The sequence below is a fragment of the Apium graveolens genome, chromosome 10, assembly GCF_009905375.1.
Source record: "Apium graveolens cultivar Ventura chromosome 10, ASM990537v1, whole genome shotgun sequence".
NCBI lineage: Eukaryota > Viridiplantae > Streptophyta > Magnoliopsida > Apiales > Apiaceae > Apium > Apium graveolens.
In genome coordinates this window covers 17,109,010-17,115,009 of record NC_133656.1, presented here as the reverse complement: position 1 = coordinate 17,115,009, position 6,000 = coordinate 17,109,010, and the positions used below count along the sequence as shown (strand labels likewise).

Here is a 6,000-nt window from a genome sequence, read left to right as displayed (position 1 = left end):
TTTAACATCATGTTTCTTATGTTACCTTAGGCAAAAATGTGGTGTTGCATTAGGTAAAAAGTGTTGCAGGTTGCAACATACATGTCAAAGTGTTACATTAGAGTATTAAAATATAAATATCATAATTGTTAAAATTGAATATTAATATAAATTTATTTTGCAAGAATTAAATGTGATATATATAATAAAAAATTAATAAATGAGATGCATGATAATATACGAATTTTATACATAATAAAGTTTAAAAAATTAAAAGAGTAAATTTTAAACTAATAAATTTAAAATTTTAATGTTAAAATTTTAAAAGTAATAAAATATACAAATAGTATAAATTTCCCTTATTCTGATATGAGCAGTATTATATAAATTTCAAATAAATATAAAAAAAAATTAATTATACGAATTATAAAAGTGATACAAACATATAAACAATTATTTTTTTTGTTAAATAGTTATTTCAATTTTATTATTAAAATAATAATATATATATATATATATATATATATATAATTGGAGTATTTGACTAATCAAATAGGGGCAATGTTTGGGCTAAGCGGGTAAATTTTCGGGTAAACAGCCGCTCAAATTTTCAAATTAGTTTGAAATTTTAAGATAGACTCACATGTCTCTCTCTTAGTACCATCTTCACTCACTCACTTTCTCTCTGGCTAATCTCTCTAACCACCACTTTCGCTATCTCTGGCACCACTGGCTATCTATGGCACTTAATTTGGGGTTTTTATTTCTAATTAAGGCTCATTTGAATTGTGGTCGAGGCTTGGGTTCTTTCAATTAGGAATTTGATTTTTTATTAAAATTCAATTAGGGTTCAATTACTTACCTATATTCCCTTAACCCCCCTCTCTCTGATTTCAGGTGCTCTTCTTTTAGATCGGTTGAGTACTTGGTATAGATAAATTAGCCCCATCGGTGTCAAGTAAAGCTACGTGCAGCTACTCCATCTCTCTCTCCCTCTCTCCATGAAGATTTACTTGACTGAACAAAATGATCAGGGAGGTGATTTATGTGTCATTTTGGACCCAGAAGAAAGAATGCGATTCTATAAAGTTCTTTTTGATGACTCGTGTCCCTAGCCAGCACCCAGTGGTATGTAATTGCATCCTCTTTAACAATTTTAAGCTTGCCTACCCTCAGATTTTGAATTAAATATATCTTTAGGTTGTTATCCATATTATATATACCGTGTCTCCTTGTTTCTTTTTGAAAGTTTTTCTTGTATAAAAGTCATTGTAATAGTTCTAGTGCTATGAATTTATGTTACTGCAATGGGCTTCGGCGTGGCTTGAATGTGTCATTTTTTACAACAATATTCACCTTGCCAGCATCATTTAAAAATTGTAATGTATTTTGTGAAGAAATCTTGTTTGATTTATTAATTTAACTAAATAGGGCGATTGATTCTAGTGGTTGGACTGGAAGGGAACCTCGGTAGATTTGGTATTATTTCTGCACTGTATATGCATGGGTTCCAGATAAACAAGTTGAATTATCAGTTAAAATCTAGCTTGGGAAGTGTTTCCTAGTTGTTTTTGCATTTTACAAAGGAGCAAACTTTTTCTTTACTGTTATAAAGCTAAACATGTTAATTAAGTTACCCGCAAAAGTTTAGAGTTTATTCAGACTAATTCCGATGTAATAATTGTGAAGAAGAAACTGTAATTTTGTATAAAAATATTTAATACAAAGTTGTTTGGTTGAGAGTACTACTTAGATAAAAAAATTGATTTTAAACTAATTCTGCCTGCTAAGCTCCTTAAACTAGGCATAAGTTAGTGGTTAGAATAATTCAATTTTTGATATTAATCTTTGTATATTGTGATTACAGTATGCTCATATTAAGGATCACATATATATTGCGACTGCAGCCTTAAAATTCTAATTGTAAAATATAACTTCAATAATTTTATATAATTAAAATTTAACACTCCTACAGGCTACAAATTATATATTGCCAAATATTAGATCAACAGTCACTCTCTTTTTATAGGATCTGTTATGTGATGTATATTTATTACTTATAACAGTTGTGTCAAACTGTCAATTACTAAATTAGTGAAAGATCATTTTGAATTCCTAGTTCTTCCTGTTTGATGGAGATGGAACTTTAGATGAGGCGAAGAAGATCATGTATAGAGTAGTCCATATACTCTAGAAGAAGCAGATAAAGAATAACATGCATAGTAAAATAGAGAATATATCATCAATATGTAAATAAAGGCTAGAAACAGACATACTAGGAGCAAAGAAATAAAGCAACAGATAAAATCTATCTCAAAAATTCTATCATTTTGCTTTTCCAGACTTATGAGATACCAAAGTGCAAGAGTACCTATTTTTCCTTTAAACTCTTCCAATCAGAACACAAGTTTCCAAATATTAATATGGCTTGTCATTATGGTACATTAACATTCTAAATGTGTGATGTCATAGATGAAATAGATACTCTATGTTATAGGAACCTTTGTTTAAAAGAAATTGACTTGCAGTTCTGTAACAACCAAATCCCGTATTTGCTTGTCAACCCATGAAAGACAAATCATTTCTCATTAAACAAATCAGTTGATTTCTCTCATTAATATTATGAAGCTTTAATATGCCATTTCCCCTTATTAGGAATCAGTCCATGTTCTAAATCAAAATGGTTGACAGGCTTCGGTTGGAACTACACCACTTGAACCCGCTAAGATATTAGCAAAAGAAGTACTCAATCTAATACAGCTTGCTACTACTGGGCAATAATCTACTAAAAATTAATTAAGAAGGCAACTTCATAGATTATATAATGCATACACTTGACTGGAAATATTCTCATGACGACCATTTTATTTTTATTTTTACAGCTGCATGAATCTTACAATTACAAAGTACGGTAACGACTGTTTTCTTTGGTGCTTTATTCTAGTAAAGTGTTGTGAGGATATAAATTTTTTACATCAAGTGTTCTTAATTTTATAAATGTAACTTTTTCCTAGTGGATATAGACTTAGTTGAACATGATTCTCTCAACATAAGCATCAAGTTGGTGCATTTTAAGTTTCTCTACTCTCATGACTCATCTCTTAATATTTAATCTTATTATTTCAGTTATCTGTATGTATATTAGTGAATAATTTTTCAGTATCAGTTTATACTATTGCACTATTTTATGGCAAGAAAGTTCTTTGCGGTTTTTAACTAATAGCTGAACTAGGAAAGCCTGCCCAACTGGGAAGTGAAGCAAATATTCAAACAATATGTGTATAAACTGGTCTCTTTTTTAAATTACTGTGCCATGGCTTCAGGTCTTATTTGATACACATTATATGAACGAAACTAAGTTTTTAAGAATTTCATCTTTTCATAATCTATTTCCGCACTTTGGTCTTAAAATATCCTGACTTAATATATTTTAGATTCATGGAGGACCATAATACATCAACTTTTACTTCTAAAAGGTAAGCTAGTTATGATTTCTGTTTGTTCTTTTTTCTTCAATTTTGTAACACTTGATCTCCTTATCCTCTAAAGAATTTGGCACGATAACAATATGCGGGTCACATAAGGGTCTTATCATTTGGTTTTGGTTGTCTCCAGATATTATGACCTTGATGCATATCACAGACGTAAACTTGAGAAGAAAATGAAAAAAGGTTTCAGAAAGGTTGTGGACTCAGAACGTGTTGTGTTTAATGATGGTTGTGGACTCACAAACGTAAACTCAAAAAGGTTTCACATGTTGTGAAGATAAGAATGATGAATCAGGCTGCAGGTGAAGAAGGAAATATTAAGTATAGAAATTCTTATGATTGTCTTGTGAAGACGGTGAAAATTGAAGGATTTAAAGCACTATGTAAGGGGTTCATTCCAACATGGGCAAGGCTTGGTCCATTGTAATTTGTGTTCTGGGTTTCCTAAGAGAAGTTTAGACAAATTGTCGGTATGGTTTTAGTTTCTGTTAAGTATTTTTATTAGTTTTAGCTTTGCTGCCATGTATGGTATTGCCGTAGCTACACTTAGTATGCTGAGTACAATTTCCACTGGACTGGCTATTGATGCATATGGTCCTATCAGTAACAATGCCGGAGGCATAACTGAGATGGAAGGCATGAGTCACAGGATTCGTGAAAGGACTGATGCCCTTGACGCTGCTGGCAACACCGCTGCTGCCATTGGAAAGGTACAATGATCCTCTCTTAAGGAACACCAGATTACATTGCCCCTGAAGTAGTATTAAGGAGATGATATGCAATGGAGTGTGACTGGTAAGTTTTTCAGCGTCGGTAAATCACCCTATTAACACCTGCTTTCTTTGTTTCTACATTCTGATTATGCTTCAAACCGTTTCAGCTTATAATAACACATGCATACATTTTATGCTAATACATATGTTTTTTTATGAAATTAATATGTGCAAAATTGTCATAGGTATCGAATTTGGATATATATACACAATATGTTTGATTCAACTGTTTACAGTGGTAAAAGAGGCTAAAACATTAATGTTATAATTATTTTATATCCACTTGTTCTGTGTTAAGCTGTCTGCGAAATAAATAAGCCACGTTACCTAAATGTTTGTTATGTTCTTTTTTGTTGTTTGATAAATGATGCTCTTTCTTAATTATTGTTAGTTATTAAATGTCTTTATGAAAAGATAATTTTAAAAATGATTCTATCCCTTTTTTCTTAATGACCATATAAACAATTTTTTAACTCACATAGTTAATATTTCAGGGAATAAAGAAGACTTACAAGAGAAAGTTTCACGTGTATAAAAAGGGAAAAGCCCAGATGGTGGAGTCGAGGAGAAAGTGAAGCAAATTCAAGCATTAGCTTCTAGTAGTACTTTTTAAAATTTATAATCTTTGGCTGTTGTTAAGTAAAGAATGTGAACTAGTTTATAGTTAGTTTGGACGTTTAATTTGGTTGTATATTTGGATGTTTAATATTTGGGCTGGATGCATTATTTTTCAGTTATGAAATTGTATAATTGGGATTCTTCAGTTTACAAAATAAGTATTTCAATTTTTTTGTGTTAAAGTGTTATAATAGCCTCCTAAATTGTTACCATAGTATGTTTAAAACGTTTCACTAGGCTAGTTATAATGTTACAACAACTTTTCAAAGTGTTACATTAGGTTCTCTGGGCCCACTTGCCACGTCATCAAGACAACTCAGCACTGTGTGCCCCACACTTGCCACGTTAGTTAGTGGGTCCCACCGTGGGACCCACTTTTTAAAAACATTTTAAAACTCTAAGGTAATATAAAAATTAAGTTACCACTGATCTCTCCTTTAGTTGCATTAGCAAGCTATAGTAACATAAAATGTGATGTTGCCTTAGGTACTAGAAATGTTACCTTAGACCCCTAAGGCAACATTGAAAAACCTATCTTTAATAAGATGTTACCTTAGCTTATAAATGGGGCAAGAGCGACATATTTACCCCCTACTGCAACGTTTTTTTAATGTTACAATAGGTATTTTATGGTGTAGTGGAATGCGATTGATTCTTGTGAAAACTTTGTGTAAAGGAAGCTAGGTGAGTATTAGTATGATTTAACTTAGAATTAGGTAATAGGACAAGCTCCACGCTGAAGGCAACAAGTTGATTGAAGCTGACGAAGTGCTGGAGTTGCAAGTTTCAAAGGCACCACCGTTGCGAGAAGGTTTTATCTCTTAGTGGGCGCTGCGCAAGGAATGATATCTACTTTATCAGGTATGGGGATGACTAGCACGAAGGTGCGACCCTATCTGCAGACAAAACATCGAATTGCATTAGTGATCGTAAGTATAACATCAAAGACGACGAGGAGAATATCAAAGATAGGGGTAAGCGTCAGCATCGGGTTAGAGTTACGAATGAAATGGTATACAACAGTAGAGGAAATTCCGTCGACTAATAAATGTGAATAGAATCCAAGGAGAAATAGAAGACATACCAGAGTGGAGAAACCCTTATATGAGCATTCTTTTAATTAGATATCTCATTAGTGGGTT

General features: G+C 32.1%; 1 long non-coding RNA gene across 4 annotated transcripts; it reads left to right on the top strand.

Annotated features, from left to right (window-relative positions):
• Positions 1–562: 562 nt before the first annotated feature.
• LOC141689360 (uncharacterized) lies at positions 563–5,002 on the top strand. 4 transcript variants are annotated; one of them, XR_012562354.1, is made up of 5 exons: positions 563–1,107; positions 2,862–2,885; positions 3,414–3,455; positions 3,595–4,262; positions 4,735–5,002. It is a non-coding gene; the product is annotated as an uncharacterized LOC141689360 (long non-coding RNA). The 4 variants fall into 4 exon arrangements; XR_012562353.1 differs by lacking the exon at positions 2,862–2,885 and having other exon boundaries at positions 564–1,107; XR_012562352.1 differs by lacking the exons at positions 2,862–2,885; positions 3,414–3,455 and having other exon boundaries at positions 568–1,107; positions 3,595–3,937; positions 4,072–4,262.
• Positions 5,003–6,000: the final 998 nt, after the last annotated feature.